Below are 19,890 nucleotides of genomic sequence, written 5' to 3' on the forward strand. Positions count from 1 at the left end.
AAATGACCATGTAAATTTTCTTTCTCCTTTTTTTTTAAAAACCCTTAACTTCTGTCTTAGAATCAATACTGGGTATCGGTTCCAAGGCAGAAGAGTGGTAAGGGCTAGGCAATGGGGGTTAAGTGACTAGCCCAGGGTCACACAAATTTGTCTGAGGACAAATTTGAACCCAGAACCTTCCATCTCTGGGCCTGGCTCTCAATCTATTGAACCACCCAGCTGTTCCCTATTATCTCTTCTCTTAAGGAGATTCTATTTTAATTAGAGAATACAAAGTATAAAGGGACTGGTAGAAGGGGAGTTCTGGTCTGGAAAGTCAAAAGGATTATAAGTAAAGACACAATGCAGTAACAATTGTCACACCATTTTTAGTATGGCAATGTAGATAACATGCCTGAGTAGATCCTGGTTTCCTGGTAAATGACATATGAAGTAGTCTAAGGCCAGCTAGGGATGGTGAGTGGTATGCTTTTATTCAATCATCCCCCAATAAAACTACCCCAATTACAAAACAGAGTTATAAATATGAGAAGTTTTATGGGAGGGGTGGAGGGAAGGAGGCAGTTAGTTTCTGCAGGTGTGGTCTATATCAGTGGTGCCAAATGCAAATCAAAAAAGGGGTCACTAAACTATACATAAGAATGCCTTTAGGCTACATATTGACTTAGAAAAGTAACATACTAATATTAGATTATATTGTATTTTTAATTATTTTGTTAAATATTTGTCAATTACATTTTAATTTAGTTAGGGCTTTAGATTAATATCCTTAAGGGGTATGGACAGTTAAACAAACAAACAAAAAAAAACCTCCAACAGAAGACCTAGGAATGAGGAAGATCTGTTCTAAAAGTTCTAAGAGGGGAAAGGAGTGTAATAGAAATATAGCTGTATAGAAGAAGGGAAGGGTAACATTTGCTATTTCTCATAATTAGGGTATAAAAGAAGAATATACAAACATGAAAAAAAAGAAGTAGGCATCAGATGAATCTCAGTCTTATAAGAAATAGGCAATTAGAACATCCCCACTAACTCTCAGTAATACCTATGGGGTCTATTTTTCCTTTCTTTTATAATCTCTATTGGTCTTGTTTAGTGCTTGTGCTTCATTCATTTGTATTTATATTTGGTTACTTTCTTGAATTTTATATTCTGTGAATTACTATAATAGACTACTGGTTTGGGAGATATTCATAACCAATTTTTTCCCTCTTACTCCTTTTCAATTTAAAGTCCTTTTATAATTAGATTTGGAAGAATCTAGGCAAAGATAAATAGATAAACATAGTTCCCACTCCTTGTTAGATGCACTCTTAACTCTAGCCAAGATAATTCACTTTTATTTAGTATTCTTAAATTTTAAAGTCCAGCCCAGAAATCCAAATGTCAGTCTCCTACAAACTGCAAATAATAATCTGCTCCTGATCAAAATTTGTTTAACAATTGAATCTTCATTAATAAAAAAAAAATTGGTGAACCCATTAGGCTATAGAATACAATAATAGTAATGACAATGATAGTTGGCATTTATATAGTACTTTAAAGTTTGTAAGATGCTTTACAAATATCTCATATTTTGTACAAAATACAAAACAGCCTGTCTACAAGTGTCTTTAAAATACAACATAGGCAAGGTAATATATTATTTTACATATCTTAAGTATTTCATATAATTTTAATACAATTTACCAATAACTCAAAATTTGAAGTTTTACAATAAAGTAGTAGAAAAAGAAAGGATCTTGGAATCAGAAGATGAGATTTGAATTTCAAGTCTGACACTTGGGAGCCATGAGATCTTGGCCAAGTCACTTAGACGTTTTCTTCTAAGTTTCAGTTTCCTGATCTATAAATGGAAAAACTACTGCTTGTACTATTCCCCCTCACAAAATTTTTAGGAAAATATTGATATAATAATTTACAATGTTTTAGATACAAATGTCAGTTATTAAGAAAAACTTTCCATTTTTATAGTTTAATACACTAATACCAATAGAGTTGGTCTCTTGAGTCAGGAAGACAGAGGTAGAAGTCTTATCTCTAATACTTTCTGTGTGACCTTGGTAAGTCACCTAATCTCTCAGTACTCCAAAAAAATTCATGAAAACTAAGAATCAGGGCAGGTGACAATCTGCATCAGTGAAAGAAATTCTCTGAGATTTCCTTATACCGATGAAATCACAGAAGTCATTGCCATTCCCCCCCCCCAAAAAAAACACTAATACAATAAAATATCTCATTGATCAGAATAATTCAATTTTACTGAAAAAGTCTTAAAAGTTATATTTAAAAATCATCGAAAACATTAAAAATTAAGGAATTTATTTAAAATTATGTTAGAAGATTTAACAAATTGATATTATAATCAATGAATTCAACAAATAACCAGAGTAAAAACTGAGTGTATAAAGGATACTTATTGACCCAACAACAACAGTATAAAAGTATTTTAAAAAGTCAACTATCAATAATTATATCTTGAACAAATGCTGAAAATAGATAATTGGAACAAGAATTGAAGTAAAGAAGACTGACCTGAATTATCTCTGGTTAATTGCAAAATTCTAAATGACCCCATGCATTTATTTCCCTGTGAATGCCTATCTTTTAAATAACGGTATTTTTCAAGTACTATATGGCAGAAAATTATAGAACTATACATTCTCCAAAGAAATAAACTTGAGGATTACTCAATGGATAAAGGAGAACAAGTAGGTATAAACAGGTTGGGAACACATTACAAAGCAATAATGTAAGGGATAATTAAATTACATATTTCATCAAAATGTATAATAAAAATGGGCTGGTCATGTGGTGAATACAAAAGATTAATTTATAGGTAGCTTATTCGTTTTATTAGTGTGTTTTCAAGGGTCAAAAGAAATCAGTGAAAGCACCCTAAACATTGAATCAACCCAAGATGGTGAACTTTTTGGAGGGAATAAACAAGTATTACACAGAATGAGGAGGCACTGAAAGGTTGGTTTATGCAAAGAATATCCTCTTCAATGAAGTTGCAGGCATATTTGAGCACTGCCAACCTAGTATTTATAAAGCACTATGCTAAGCACTAGGAAAGATATAGAAGTAATTTTTCTTCCTTCCGATGTAGTTTAAAATATATGAGAGACTACCGTAGAGATAAATTTGTATAAGACAAAATATAAGTGTATAAGAGAAGTGGCAAATAAAACACTATAATAGATCTAAATAGGTAACGATTATTTTAGACTCAAGTGAGAAAAGTAATCATAGAAGACAATGAAAAGGATGGCATGGACAGAGTTTTAAAAATGGGTAGGAATTCAGTAAGCAAAATTTGCTGAAAGATGGGGGAGATATAGTAGGTGGAAGACAGGCAAAAATAAGTGCATAAGTAAAGGCATGGAGATGGAAAAGAATAATGTGTAGAGGACATAATGACAAATAAGAGTTTGGACACAGCATGTGGAGGTACAAAATGTAAAATTTTAACTTCTAAATAATGATAAGGCACACCAAAATAATGTGAACCTTTATCAATAAGTTGATATCAGGGAACTTTTCAAGAATTTTTCAAGAAAACTACCAACATTGGTTCAATGAGGTTCAGAAACTGGAAATTTACTAAGAGCTAATTTAGGAGAAAGTTCCTATTAATCATGACAGTCTTTCTCTGGCATGATACAAATCCTAATCAGTACTTTGGGCTGTGGTAAAATCAAAGACCAACCAAAATTGGAAATCAGTTTTCTATATTTCTATTATTGTTGGAAATAATGTTTGCATTCAATTTATTCCAAATATCACTAAGCATTGCCCACAAAATAGCTGTGTTCTCTCCAAAATAATAATTTCACTGATATCTGAATTTGCTGTTACATGAACCTGCACAGGCATTCTTTATTTTGCAAAGCAGCAAACTTAATTGAAGTTGTTTGATCACTGTTGTTCACATGATTAAAAGGAAACATCAGAAATGCAGATGATATTATATAGTACTTTATCTAAAGTATAAATCTGAACATGCTCTCTATATGCAAAGGAAAACATTTAAATTTTTTAAACTTTAGAAAAAGCATTGACTATTGCTTAGGAAACATGGAAAGAAAATTAGACTACAAGTTAGATGATCTGAATTCTAGTCCTTTTACTATTTGATTGGCATATGACATTGGATTATTTCTCCTAGCTTCAATTTGTTTTCTGTAAATTGGTGTTGTTATACCATGACTCCCTCTAAAGGTTAATGTGGGAAGATCAAATGAAACAATGTACATAATAAGAACGAGCATTTATATGCCTTTAAAATATGCAAAATGTTTTAGCCAAATGTCACTGAATCATCCAAACAACCCTAAAAGATGGGTACTACAGGTACCATTATTCCCATTTTAAAGATAATTCAAATTGAAGCTCAAGAGGGTTAAGTGACTTTCTATACTAACAAAGTTAGTATAACAGAATTTGAACTCTTTACTCTAAATTTAGCACTGTCCACTAACCCTAAGTATTTTGTAAACTGTCAAGTACTACACAAATGCACAAGCAGAAGTAAAGGTGACAAGATATATCAGTTAACACTCATAATTTCTCCATTATTTATATTTCCTTTATGTTTGTCTATGTAAAGTCAGAATTATCTTAAACTGTTATCATCATGAAAGGTAAAAAGAGGATGGTTAAATCAAGCCTATATTATTTTCCATAATCACACATATATGTTCTGTGTTGACCGAAGCAATAAACAGTGTTCTGCATACTCTTTTTTGGTCATACTAAGTGACAGTTCAATAAAACCCATAACAAACAAAACCTCACAGGAACTAGATCACCTCCTTTGGGCACAAAAGGAGGTTTCTATAGGGAGCATGACATATTTAAACCTGCAAGTTGAGTTTGGCAGCTGAATGGAGTATGGATTGGAGTGGGGAGAACCATCAAAAGCTACTATAATAGTCCAGGTTAAGAAGACCTTGAATGGGCAAGGAGGGAGGAGAGGGGGAGGCAATATCAGAGGGGAGAATGTAAAATACAAAAGTTGCTTTGAAGGTAGAATATACTGATTAGATTGGGGTTAGGGAGTGTAATAGATTATTTATTAGTTAACTAAGAGTCAATTGGAAAAATAGGGGTATCTTCAATAGGAAAAGGGAAATCTGGAATGGGAAAGATATAGAGTAGTTCAGTTTTAAATGTGCTGAGTTTTAAGATGTCTATAAGATATTCAGTTCAATTGTTTCATTTCTGTCTCTGTATCCCCACCCAGTGCCTAGATCAAAACAGGTAATTAATAAATGCTTGCTGAATTGAATTCCAAAACAAAGTAGGATAGGAATTCACAAATTAGACTCATCCCAATTCAGTAGTGGCATGATCCTGATAGGAATTGAAAGTATCGTTCAATTCTTAAGAAATCTTGAAAATATTTCATTAAGATTTCTATACAGTTCTTTTCATAGCCTCATCTAGGGATTCAGAATAGGTATCTACAACCAGCATAACCACTGACAAAACTTTAGCTGAATGATATTATTTAGCTTGAAATTTTATGCATCTATCCATATTTATCATTTCTTGGAAAATGACAAATACTTATAGAATCAAGAACAGAGGCCAATGTACCCAAGGTAGACCAGAGAAGAAATACTAAAGTATTATTACTCTATCAGGAAGTCAAGATGAACAGTTTTCAGACTTTGTTGGGTAGATTCGTTTTTGAAAACTAAATTCTTGTCATTGAAGTACATAAAGATTTTTAAATGTTAATAAAGAAAAAACTTATTTTCCTCCTATTTTACTGAGAAAAAGATCATGTGATATGAATTCCTTCAACTTACTGGCCACATTTGAACATCTATAAGTGGGAGTTCTTAACCTTATTTGCATTTTGAACACCTTTGTTATCTGGGATAAAGCCTGTGGACTCGTTTTCCAAATACATAGAATTACAATGGAAACCAATTATGTTGACATAAAGATATAGGGTTTTTTTTTCCCCATCCAACTTTACAAACCCCCTGATATATATATATCCACAAATCCCTGGGGATTATGAACTCTTGCTCTACATTTACATTTATACTCTTCCCTCTTTTTCCTTTCTACCTTAAAAGAAGTTAGCCTGTTTCACCCATCTTGCTTCACATCTTGTTTCAATCATCCTTTCTCTTCCACCTAAAATGATTCTCAGGTCTTCTTTGTTCTAAGAAAATCTTCCCTTAAGTCCAATGCCCCATTCAAGCTAATGTATCATCATCTCCCTCTCCTCATTCACTGCCAAATTTCTCAAAAAGTATATAATACACACTGACTGCTACTACTCCATTATTCTTTAAACTCTTGCAATCTGGCTTCCTTCCTCTATCTGAAATTTCTTATCTAGCCATTATCTCAACTGCTGCATATTGATTGGCTTTCCTGGGTTCTCCTTTTCCTTAGCACCTCCTCTTCTTTGTAATACTCTATCATCTCCTATTTGATCCTTTATAACACCAAATGGAGCATGATCACCTTCTAGCTCTCAGATCACTCCAGGTATGGCTTTCACTCACCCCTTTCTCAAACCCATCCCCTAAATGCAGGAATAATATAATGCTTTATATTATCCCTTTGTTTTCTCCATTGCCAATAAAAATGCTCAGCCATTCTTTGATGAAGAATGGTATGCTTATCAAATTTGCAAATGAGAAGATGAGAAAGATATCTAATTCAATGGATATGAGAATCAATGTCCAAAAAGATCACAATGGGCTACATACAATAATTGACTGTGACTTTCAAACCTTTAAATGTAGCCCTAATTTCTCCTAAGAGACCCAGATCTAATTCTACCCAAAAATTTCTATATGGACTTCTTCCTGCTTGAATCTGAGTATGTCTAAAACTTTAGTTGTTTCCTTCTTTGTATATGCCCTACTACCTAATTATCCTATTCCTGTTAATAGCAACGCCATTTTTCTGATCACCTGTTAAAAATCTCAGAATTATCTTTGACTTACCAACAGTCACAAAGCTTCGAAGTACCAGAAACTAGTCTCCTGACTTAAGTCAAGTGTTTTGGGTTTTTTTTTTAGTAAACCAAATAACTGTATACATACACATACATACATATCCATATACACACGCAAAGGCTAATATTCAATTCCAACTTCAAATATTAATAGGCTTATCTAAATAGAATAACAAGCTATGACTTTATGAAATTCCTCTAGAGATTCTTTTTATTACTGGTCTTAAGGAGGTGTCAAAGACCCAAAAGGTGACAAATTACCTTAAGTAGTTTTTATTATGCTTATTTTGAGAGAGCACTGTTGAGAATGTTTTTTTTTTCCTTTCAAAATTGAATATATGTCATATCTTTCTTATTGTATAATATTAAGGTTAAGTAGATTTCATTTTAGCCAAATCATTGATAACCATGTTATATATTCCTTTCCCAATTTTAATTACAATTTTACATTTTATCTGCTTTTACAATATTCAAAATTCTTTCACAAACATTCTCATTTGAATATGTGCATATGACATCTTCAGCTTTAATATCTGTTTAAGTTCTAAATCTTTACAAACACAGAAACTTGTTAGCTATTTCATGGAAATAAAACAAGAATCTACTACAAAAACAATCTTCATTTGAATGGAAAAAACTTTAGTTGTCTAGACAAAGAAGTAATAGGAATTATTTTTTTTCTAGAAATACAAATGCTGGAGCCTGTTTTTAATGGAAAACTTTCAAAAATGTATTATTTATTCTCAGCCTTTTAAAAATTATATTGTGCTGCAGATATGTACTTAGTTTATCTCTATAAAATACTGCATATGGTGAATACATACTCAAGATTTCTCTTTTTAGTGTACAGGTTGGTGTACTTCCTACATGACATACAGAAATGCCCTTAAGTGTTACTTACACTCTTGAAGTGCAAGTGAATGTGTGTCATCACTCACATACATACTTAAGAATGCAGAGCTGTTCTGTTTCATCATCAGTGATTCTGTTTCCAGAGCTATCCAACAAGTTGCCACTCTTACAGCTTACTCTTAACCACTGGTTACCATTACTTCCATTGTATGTCATTGCTGTCACTATCCTGTCATCAAGTCTAATCTAGCAGCTTTCTTTATCTGATTTATTTTTTCCCTCTACCTCCATTTTTCTTCTATCTCTTTTAGCCCTTATTGCCCCTACCACATTTTATAACTTTTATATTAAAAAGTTGATCTTGTACAATCATCAATTTATGCATTCCTTTCTTTTGATGCAGCCAATGATTCCAGATCAAAATCAAAATTTCAGTTCTATTATATTAAATTTACTGGTTACTGTGAAGAGAATAAGGAAAAGGAAAAAATGCAGAAAGAATTAGTGGCATGCACATGGATGAAGACATGAAGATTCAGTCAAAAAGTGAAAAATACACAAAAAGAATTACATTTATGGAATAACAGCTTTAACAGCTTTTGACCTTTCAGGATGTCATCACTCAAAACTTTAAAAGATGTGTTTATTTTCTCCACTACAGGTACTGGCCTTGTGGTTCTGACTCTCTTCAATTTCAAACAAGTCTACCTAAAACTTATGGTTTTAGCTGAATAACCTAATTAGTATACAATATCATACTCTTAAAGATATTTCTCTATTGTTTCAAGTTATATATAAAGAAAGCAATTCATATTGTAAACTGCTGGCAAAGCAAGAGAACAGTACTCTCAGTTTCCTCCAGGCTGGTTAGACTAACTCCCATGCTTAAAACAAGGTGTGAATTTAACCCTGAATTCACAAAAGCTATACCAGTGGAGCCCATTCTATCAACCAGTTTGAAAAAACTTCAAATACTATAGTCCTGCAATAGATTATAACTTTTGATAGACAAGTCCAAGTATGGAAAGGATTATCAATAACAGGCTGGCTATTGGATAATGAATTCTTTGTCTATGAGAATCCACAAAACAAAGAAAAATATAAAGCAGTCTTCAGTCCTATCAGGCCTTCTTCTACTTCTGTATTGAAAATAGCACAATGGTATGAAAGGAGGCAGAGGGTGTTATAGAAATACAATGGCATTCATTTCATTCTTTGTATTATTGTCCAAATTTTTTGGGGACTTGGTCAAAACTCACCATTGAAATGACTCAAGCCCCTAAGAATTATAAGAAATATATTCACATAGAAGGGACAAAGAGAAGACAATTTGTATAGAAACTTTGATAATCTTTACCAAATAAATATTATTTTTATTTGTACCTGCTTACTTTGTTACTTTAAGAAGTAGTAGTTTAAAAACAAGGGGGAAATAACAAAAATGAATAAAGAATCACACCCAGCAAATAACTGAAAAGAACAGTTAAAAGGGTTATTTGCTACCTTGAGTCTCTAGACATAGACAACACTAATTAAAACTTCTGTATATACTTTTGCTTCACACAATAGATATAAGCTCCAAAAGTTGTACATTTAATTGTTATAATTCAAATATTTTAAATATATTAAAGAGGATCCTATTTGTATAATCACATTCTAATCTATCTTCATGTAAATCAGATTTTCATATCCTGGATAAACAGACAAACTTTACTATGATGATGACTCACTATAATGTAGAATTCTGAGCCACCACACTAGAAGATTTATTGCTGAAATTAACAGAAAACCTTGTTGTAACAAACACTAGTTTATTAATAATGGTCCAACAAAATAAACCCAAAGAAAAAGATTATATTATCATTTCAGTCAACATCAGTTTTGGATATTTACCCCTTGTTTCCAGTTTAAAAGTGATACAATAGAAACAATTTGGAGTTAAAGTACCTAAATTCAAATTCTACCTTTGATACTAAATACTAACTACATATGTACTCTTAGGCAAGTCAATTAACTATCCTCATATCAGCTTCACTGCTAAGTAAGGGAATTGGACTAGGATCCCTGAAGCCCCTTCTAACTCTAGAATTACAATCCTATGACCCTAAAGCAAGGATCCATTAACCAGAAAACTCTAAAATGTATAACATTTTTCCTATAAGGTATTTTTTAAAAAAATCTTTTCATATCTAAATTCATTTTATCTCCCCTTGAATGTCCTATCATATAGATGAATTTTTTCCACTTCACATTTCAATTGCCATGAAGAACTACTAGTTTTATTTAACTATACCTATAAACAAAACCATATCCATACTTTCACATAAAGCAATTTCCTTGATTAGAAGTCCTTTACTTCTAAAATAACACCTTCTTATATGTGTGTTTGTATGTATTTACTGAATGTTACTATAAAAACTATTGGGAAACACAAATAAGTATATACATAGGTTCTTTCTTCAAGAATTTTATAATCTAGTTGAGAAGACAAAAATCAGGAAATCTAAAAATGTGAGTTCACTAATATAAAGTAAGAAATATCCTAAGGCAATATAGACTTGATTACTAAATGAATGTTATAAATACTAAATTGTCATGAGTTCTGGGGAGGGATAGATCATGGTAGTTTGGAGTTATCCAAGATGTTTCATGGAGGAGTAGAGTTCCTGATTTTGGATTTGAAGATTGGATTTGGATAGGCAAAGAACACAAAGAACAAATAAGTTAGGAGTAATATGTAAGAAAAGGCTGGAGTAGGAGAGGGAGAGGATATTAAACTAGGTTTGGGAAAGTCTGGTTTGGTTTAAACAAAAGATTTTTAAAGGTGAAAAATAGGAGACAAAACCATTATTTTAAATAAGCTGAGAAGTCACTGAATGCCTGACTAAACAATTTAGACTTTATTCTTTGAGGACTAGGATGTGTGGATTTTTGAGCAGGCAAATGACATACTCAAAATAAAAATTTTAAAGGTCAGGCATGGTGGTTCATGTTTGTAAACCCTGATCCTGGGAACTGGTGGATCTCTTGAGCTCTATAGGTGGCAGTAGGGATAAAAAGATTACTGGTCATCTATACCAGGTCTAGAAACAACTTGGAGAGCCACTCAGGAGAAGGGGGCCAACAACCTACCCAAGTATTGATAAATTAATCCAGGAGATAAACAGAGAAAGTCCAAACTTTGCCAATCAGTACTAGAATTGGTGACTTCTCTCCACTTCTAACCTGGATGAAATAGGCAGACACAGTCAGAGACTGGCAGTGGAGAAGGGCAGAAAGGAAGAAGGGAGGGAGGAAAAAGAGGGCAGGTAGAAAGGAGAATGGAAAAGGAAAAGTAAAGAAACAAGAGGAAGGGATACATCAACTAAGAATGTATGATAGTAGTCTATGTATGATAGAACTACATTGGACAGCAGTAATGGCAAAGAGAAAATGGAATAAATTGGACCTGAAAGGGAAGAATATATAGGATTTGGAGGCATTTGACTATCATCTCACACTCACACACACACACACACACACACACACACAAACACAACACACATACTTTTCTAGTTATTCTCTTTTCTCAGGGTTTTCATGTAATTACTCTCTCTTAGTTCTCCTCCATCTCTAACCTTTGCATATTATTCAGTCTCCTTTGCTAGCTCTTTCATTCATATCATACTTACCTGGGTCTTAGTCTCTCTACAATCTCACTTAGAGATCTCATCAATCCCAAGGAGTAATTATAATTGCTATGCAAATGACTGCTGGATCTATAAGCAGTCTAAGTCTCTTTCCTGACCTCCAGTCCTATATTAAAAACTGTCATCTGAACTTTTAAAAGTAGATGTCTCATAAATATCTCAGAGTCACCATGCTCAAAATGTAACACAATTACCTTTCTCCCTAAACTTCACTGTTCTTACAAATTCCCCTATTTCTGTTGATGCTAAAAGCTTCCTTCCGACAACCTGGGCTTGAAATTATCCTCAAATCCTCATTACTCATTTTCATCCTATATATTCAATCATCTATTATCTGTCCATCTCCACATCTCCAGCATATGCTTTATTCTTTTGACTCACATGGCTATGATCATAATTTAGGCTCTCCACCCCTTATTTCTACTATTTCAATAGCATCACAATTGGTCTCCCTGCTTCAAGTCATTCCTCTCTTCAATTCATCCTCCATATAGCTGTCAAAGTAATTTTCCCCAAAGTACAGGTCTGAGTATGTTACTCAAACTCCAGTAGTTCCCTGTTGCTTCAAGCATCAAAAATAAACTTCACCTGGCTTAAATCTATCTTTCCAGCCTTACTACATATTATTCCTTTTGTACTCAACAAGAATTTATTAAATATCTACTATGTGTCAAGATACAAAAAAAAAAATTCTCTACTCTCACAGAACTTCCCAGACTAACAGTGGTGAAAACAATTATGTCCCATCAAACTACATATTGAATTGGAGATAATTAACAATGAGAAGGTATTAGCATAAAGGGGAATCCAGAAAGGCTTAAGTAGAAACCAGGCTTTTATCTGGGACCTGAAGTGAGAAGGGAGACCCATTCCAGGTGTGTGGTACAGTGAAAATTCAGTCAGGAGAGGAATCACAGAGTACTTGGGAAAGGAGTAAAGTATAAGAAGCCTGGAAAGGTAGGAAGGGACTGGGTTATGAAGAGCTTTTAATGCCAGATTTTGTGTGTGTGTGGGGGGGGGGCAGTTAACTTGAGCTTCAGGAATATAGATCAATTATCAATTTGACAGTTGAATGGAGACTAGAGAGACCAACTAGAAAGCTACAGTAGTGGTGGTTCAGGTCTAAGGTGATATGGACTTTTACCAGGAAAGTGGTGACACTGGTAGCAGTGTCAGAGAAAAGAAGAGGGTATTTCAGAGAGATGTTGGGAAGATAGAACAGACTGCATCTGATAAATGATTGGCTTGGAGGGAAAGGAGGGAGAAAGGAGGGCAGAATATGACCCCTAATTTACCAACCAGTTACTAGAACAGTGGTGGTAAACCTTTTAGAGATGGAGTGCCAGCTCCCCCCACTCCCCATCCCCCACCCCCCACAAGGGAGGGAGGAAGCACTCCCATTGGGCTGCTGGGTGGAGGGACAGATGAAGTGATAAATGTCCTCAGCTAGTAGAGAGAGAGGGGATGCTGAATGCTCCTCACCCTCTGTGAGCTGCCCACCTTACCCCTAGTGAGCTTCCATTGAGCTGCTAGGTACAGGGGCAAGGGATGTGAAAAAATGTCATCTGGCACAGTGAAGAGAAGGAGGGGAGCAGTTCCACTTGGGTCTCTCTGCCTTTCTAGACCTGGATAAGTGGATCGGAGAATCACCAGCATAGAATTCATTAGACCCATAAAAGTTGATGAGATTGTCAAGTTTATCCAGAGAAGAGTAGAACTATAGACTTGAGGGACTACCACAGCTATTGGGTATGACCTGGATGAAGATTCATCAAAGGAGACTTGAGAAGTAATGGTCAGAAAGACGAGGAAAACTAGAGGAGAACAGTGTCCCAAAAAACCTAGAAAGATGAGAGTGCCAAGGACAAGACTATATTGATGAAAAGCTCTCTAATTTAAAGCAACACATTCTACTTTTGTACAGTTTGAATCAAATTTCTTACATCTCCTATATTAACTAAGCCTTTGAGCTTTCATGTAACAAATGTGATTTATCATAAAATATTTCCTAGTTACCACAGAAATTGGCATTTTTAAAAATTGCAATTATATAAATTATTAAAAATATTTTCCACTGTATAAATACTGCTTACCCTACTCACAACACACATACACACAAAGTCCACTCTGCATGATGAGAAGTCCTCTAACCGTTTCTACTTGTCACTCCCAATCAATCCTCCATGAACATTTGCAAATTTTGAAGTTCTGAGGGGAAATGCTTTTGGAATAAACTAAAGGGAAGTGTGAATTACAACATCTGACAGAAACACACCAGATGAAGATTAAACCCACAGATTCATAGACCATCTATATTAGTCTCTTTAATTTGATATAGGATAATGGTTCTTAACCTGAGGCCTATGGACTTTTAAGAAAAAAATTTTGATAGCTATTTAATTGGTTTCTTTTGTAATCCTAGGTATTTTATTTTATGCATTTAAAATATTATCATAAGGATTTCATAAACTTCTTGAGAATGCCAAAGGGGTCCATGACTCACACAAAAAAGGTTAAGAACACCCTGATATAGGGGGAAGATGATTAATTTGAGACAGGAAACCAAAATAACTCTCTCAACCTCAGTTTTCTTATAGCCAAAAAATGAAGAGATCGAACTGAATTATCTTTTGCATTTCTAACTTCCTAGCGTTTATCAGAAAGGTTACAGGTAAGTGACTTAAAGTTCTAACATTAGAAAATTTAATATGCAGAGTACTGGCCATCAAGTAGCTTACATAAGCAAATTTAGAGACTGCAAATGCTAAGGACAGGGCCATTACATTTATCATAGAAAATGTTTTTGTAGCTTATTTCATTCCTAATGCCTAATGAACTATTTTAGGCTTATATCTGCCAGCATCAGGCTAATTAATTTAGTCTTCTCAAACAACTAAATTTAATGACCAGCTAAGATTAAAAAAGGCTAAATGCCTTCATTCATGTTGTCTGCCCTTTACCTTACTATTGTCCTCTTAAATTGGTACTGTCAGTACTTGATTTTTAATCCTATTTTTTGACACTTTTGAATTTCTCCTGGACCTTCCAACTACAAGTAGTGATGGTAAACATTCTGATTAAAATTGAACATACATATAATTTAGGATTCAATTCAATAAACATTTACTGAACACTTACTACCTACAAAGTCCTGTGAATGCAAATAAGCCTGAAAAAGCAAAGATAAAGAAAAACCTAATAAAAAATACACTGTTAGATTAAGGTACCAGCCAATTGGGGGGAAAAAAAATCTTCATTTTGCATGATGACAGAATCATAAAATCTTAGCAGATAAGATAAGGGAATTATAAATACTTATTACAATTTCTATCACAATGCCTGGCACCAAAACTTATTTTGTTCCCAAGCTTCCGATTTTACATGGAAAAAGCAAGAAGAGCTTCTTTGCATGCACTTGCCAGCTCTGTCTCTCTCTCAACATACATATATACATATATATATATATAATATATACAGACATACATACAATTTATATAGATACACACATACAGAGACACACAGCTATATATATATTTAGAATTACAAGTAGCTTACAAATTTGAATGAGGAAATGCCACAAGTTTCCAAATGTTACCTAAAATAGAGAAAGAACATATTCCTTTTATGATAACAATGACAATACAAATATAGGTACTGTTTATATACATATATACATAAAATCTTTAGTGACTTGTTAATACAAGCTGTAAGTCATAAAATAGTGGCTTTGAAAACTTCACAAGCAAACAAATGAATGCTTTAATAAAATCAAGTGTATATGTTGTATATAGCCTACAAAATATTAAAATAGCCCATTATTGAATCAATAACCATGTTAATATTTTAGCTTCATGTCACAGTGAGTACCATGAATAAAGAATTGTATTTTCAGAGAACACATTGAATTACAAAATGTGGTGAAAAAGTCAGGCTAACATAAGGAAAAAGGGCACTTAGCTTTTAATTACAAAATACAAGTATTTAAAGTATAGGATTTAAATAATACATAATTTAATTCAAAATTTCCCAAATCTGAGTAGTTACCAAAATAGAGCAACTTTCTTTAACTCTCCAATGTCCAGGGCTGGTTCTACTGAAAATTTCATGAGATATTTCTTTACTTAAGTTAAAGGTTATTTTCAATATATAAGCTATGTGAATATGTACCATAGTGACATGTTAAAATTTTAGCAATTTATAAATTGCATGAGAAAAGCTTAGAGAATATCCAAGAATGAAATTCAAGCATTTTAAAAACTAGTAGTAATTACTACATAAATAACACCATGAACATAAACATATAGTCATGAGCACCTATATGTCCCTTTAATATAAACCTTAATGTTAGCTAATTCTCAAATTTGATAAATTAAGCTATAAAATTATTCACTTTATAGTCCGTCACCATTAACATTATAATTTAAATTGTAAAAGGCACTAAGAATTCAAATTTAAATGAAAAAGAAATTTGATACATTATTAATCCACATACACAAATAATACTCTCCCACCTCATTAATGCTATTAAAAGACCCAATCTCAGAAATGATCATTCCTGTAATTTACTTACATATGTTTGCCAAATCAGTTTAAAATTTATAACATTGAATAATCTATGGAATTCACTGATCCTGCAACCTAAAGGTGAATGGATTACTTTAGAACAAACTACTTTTGTTTCTTATTTTAATCACAAAAATTCTTTTGAGAGTTAAAACTTTTTAAAAAATGTAAGCATAAATAAACATCATTTCTTGAAATGCAAATTATTCACTTTACTAGACTTATTGCTAAGCAACACAAAAAGCCTTAAGTATCTTTAGGAAGAAGGCACCCAAGGACAAGGTACAGTAGAATCTAAATGATAGAATATACATTTTTTGACATCTGATTTGTAAACATATGAAGTATGTCTTATGCAATATTTTGTTACTGGAGACATTCAAATCAAATTACAAACCTAAAAATAGACTGGAAATTTTTTTCCCTCAATTTTAGTGATGCCATCTTTATATTTTGTTAAGAGAAATCATTAAGAATAATTATTTTGTAAGGAATTAAGCACAATTCCTGATCCCTTCAATTCCTAAGAAGCTAAAAAAACAGGCTTGCACTGTGAGTGCTTGCACACATTACATGTGAGTGTGATATAACCTAAACTTAGTTTTTTAGAATAAACAGCTCACCTTGAAAATATACCAAACACGTTTAATTTGCAATTACCTAATACTGCAATTACCTAAAACATTGATAAGACTTTATGAATGACATACAAAATTTCTTCCTCTACTTTCTCCCTCACAGCCCCCCCCCCCCCTTCTCACAGTGTTAAAGAAATAGTGATTTAAAGATTTGGGGCAACTTCTAATTAAAATTCTCACGGCTAAAAAAAATCTGATACAAAAGAAAGTTTCCATAACGACGCAAGGAGATGCCTAATGCAAGCTTCCTTTCCAGAACAAGTCACAGTTAAATAGTATCATATATTTCACAAACTACTAAAAAACAACAAGTCTCATCATTCGAGTTCACTTAAGAGGGGGAACACTGCATCAGACATGATTTTTTTGCACTAATTCATTCTCGCCGTAGCCTCTATAGCAACTGTACTCCACCTGCACCAACACGTTCAAAACTTCACCTTATATAGTAACACTTTTTACCAAAGTCTGTATGTCCACAATTAACCATCTTTCAAGAAGAAACCTTGGGTTAAGTGTATTTTATTTTATTTTAGAGTTATCGAAAAGGTAATTCAGTACAAAGTCTGGTCGTGGGAGAGGGAAGAAGGATGGATGGTTGGTGCTGATACTGAAGATGGACAGAGCCATATGGACATAGAAACCAGGGAGCTTGTCCAATTCCAAAGAGAAAAATCAGCGCGTTCTTTCTCTCATCCCAGCCAGCTGACCTCTGGCCTCAAAACTTAAAATTTTCCCATCCTATGGTCTTCAGAACCCCAAAAGGGTTGGAGGTCAGACGATAACTTGACCAAGAGAAAAACCTAGAGGAATCAGAAGGTGAGGGTCTTTCTCCTCCCACCCCCCGCACCCCAGGGCTGTCACCTCCCTTAAGTGGGGGACAGTGAAGATCCCCTGCCTTTTCCCAGCCCCCCCAAGGTTGCAGAGCTTGGGGAGCTCCTGAGGGATTGGGGGGCTGACCTTTCCATGACCCCCTTCCCGCACTCAAGGACCCCCGCCCGCCCCGCCACCCAGTCTCGCCCTCCCGTTACTCACCCGCGGGCTGGCGGGCAGCGGAGCCGGCGCCGCTACTTCTCCATCCTCCCGTGGGCGGCGCGGCCGCTCCGCCGCCTCCTCCGGAGCTCGGGCTCCGGGGCTCCCGGCGCCGGCTCGAACAAGCGAGGGGGGAAGGGAGGCAAAGCCGGAGCAGGGACACGCCGCCGCCGCCGCCGCCGCCGCCGCCTCGGCTTTCGCTCCGCACTCCCCGGGCTCTCAAGGCCAGGACAGGCCCGCCCCCAGCCTCCTTCCACTGTTCCCCCGCCGCCTCGCCGCGAGTCCGGCGTCTGCGCGACCGCCGCTTTCCCGGACGCCTCGACTCCTGTCCTCGGGCCCTCAGGCAACGGTAACGGCAGCGACGGCGGCCAAGCCCCAGACCCGACAGCTGTGACTGCGGCTCGCGGGGGCGGTGCCTGCACGCAGCACAGCTGGGGGCGCTGCTCCCCCCGGGCTCCGCCCCCGCCCCCTCCTCCCCCTCCCACCCACCCACACACCCTCGCGGCTCCACCCGGCTCGCTCCCTCTTACTCCAGCCGGCTCCCTCTACAACCACAACAGGAAGCCTGGAGCGCGCCCTCGCCTCTCTCCCTCCCTCTCCTACTTTAGTCTCATCCTGCGCGCGCGCCCGTGTGTCCCGAGCAGGGAAAACCAAACGGAGGCTCGTGCGCGCCCCGGGGGCCTTTCCAAGGCGCGCTCCGCAGCGCAGTGGGGGTCGGGCGCGGTGGGTGGTGCTTTCAGAGGGACTCCCCCGACTTCTTTCACCTCCCCCACTCTATCCCACGGCAAATCTTGAAAGGTCTTTTAAGTCCCCAAGAGAAGGAAGAAGGGGAGAAAGCGAGCTGGTGGAGCTGGTCTGGAGAGCTCAGTCCTCCTGCCTACCGTGATCCGAGGGAAAACGGAGTGAGCACTGTCCTAGGCAGGCTTGGAGAAGGGCTATAGGAGGTACGATCAGCGCGAACTAAGGCTGTGCATAAACCCCCAATACTCATGTGTAAAAAAAACAAAAAACAAAAAAAAACCTTTTTTTTTAATCGGGCAAAAAGGTCAACAAGCATATTGCTAATTAAAAATAATAAATATCTTTGAGGAAAGGAGAAAAGTAAGAAGCGCGTCCCTTTTACTCACCCAAGTGCTGCACATTCGCGTATCATCAGGGCTATGCATTTTATTGAGGGTTCCGGAGGCATAGTTATTCTTTTGCTTGTGGGGGGAGGGGAGAATGCTTAAAGTTGTCCTATTCCTCTTCACTCCCCCTTCCAGTCCCATGTCTTAAAAGCTCCCTTTCCCTGTGAGTTTCAAGGGTCGTGGGACAGTTTATTACTCTCTTTATCTTGAAGTAATCCGGCACCGCTACCTCTTAACGGGTGTGCAAGTCGGGGGCTCCTAATACCCAGTGATAAACCCTGCAGCCTTATCCTGAGTCCTGCTGGGCTAATGAGTACATTCCAGTTTCTCTGGGCTATTAATGTTCCACTCTAGGCAGTCCGTGGCCGTGGCCTTACCGATGGTATGGGCAAACTTTCCTGTGGGAGGGATTTACTTCGGTTTGAGAGGACAGACAGGACATTCTCTTTACTGAGAATTTCCTGGAGCCATCTAGTCTTGCCTGTAAAGCAAGGCGTGGCTGGGCTATTATTTGTGTGAAGAAGAAACGGATCCCTTAATGGTGTAAGATTTTTCCTCTGTGCATTGTTCCCATTTCCGCAGTTTCACTTGGCCACGGTGTGCTCCCAAAGTAATGCACAAGATGAAATTAGCTGAAGAGTGTTTGATGGCGCAGAATCACGGTGGGAAGATGTTTACACTTGATGTCGGACTCTTTTGATAATGTTTGTCTTGGCACAATTAATTTTTGCAATGTTCAAAAAGGTGCCAGATAGAAATGTTGGCACGCAAGTTACAGGGGGTCCTGGATACACACCTTCCTCTGGAGACCTGATTTTTTTTTTTTAATTGCCAGAGAGAGACACTGCATTTTCGAAGCATAACAGTCCCAGGAGTTCAGTTTCTAGAGTCATTAAAGTAGCCCCTGTTGTCCTGTGGCAGCTTCTACCCTGGCAAAGCTATGCATGTTTTCCCAAGAAACCTTTTCATGTTGCTGTAATTGTGAAATAAAATGCCAC

At 36.0% G+C, this 19,890-nt stretch overlaps 1 protein-coding gene across 3 annotated transcripts in view; it reads right to left on the minus strand.

The window, feature by feature from the left end:
* LIFR (LIF receptor subunit alpha) overlaps positions 1-19,286 on the minus strand; it is an 88,774-nt gene extending 69,488 nt beyond the window's left edge. Inside the window, exons 1-2 of one of the 3 annotated variants that reach the window (XM_056824562.1) lie at positions 17,769-18,581; positions 15,088-15,127 (exon numbers count right to left, since the gene is read on the minus strand). The gene's annotated coding sequence lies outside the window, so the exon portion shown is untranslated. Of the gene's footprint in view, positions 1-15,087; positions 15,128-17,768; positions 18,582-18,892 lie in introns of those variants that run through there. The other 2 variants (XM_007487434.3, XM_007487433.3) reach the window with 2 other exon arrangements.
* Between the last annotated feature and the right edge of the window lie 604 nt (positions 19,287-19,890).

Source organism: Monodelphis domestica, chromosome 3 (assembly GCF_027887165.1).
Source record: "Monodelphis domestica isolate mMonDom1 chromosome 3, mMonDom1.pri, whole genome shotgun sequence".
In the NCBI taxonomy this organism is placed as follows: Eukaryota; Metazoa; Chordata; class Mammalia; order Didelphimorphia; family Didelphidae; genus Monodelphis; species Monodelphis domestica.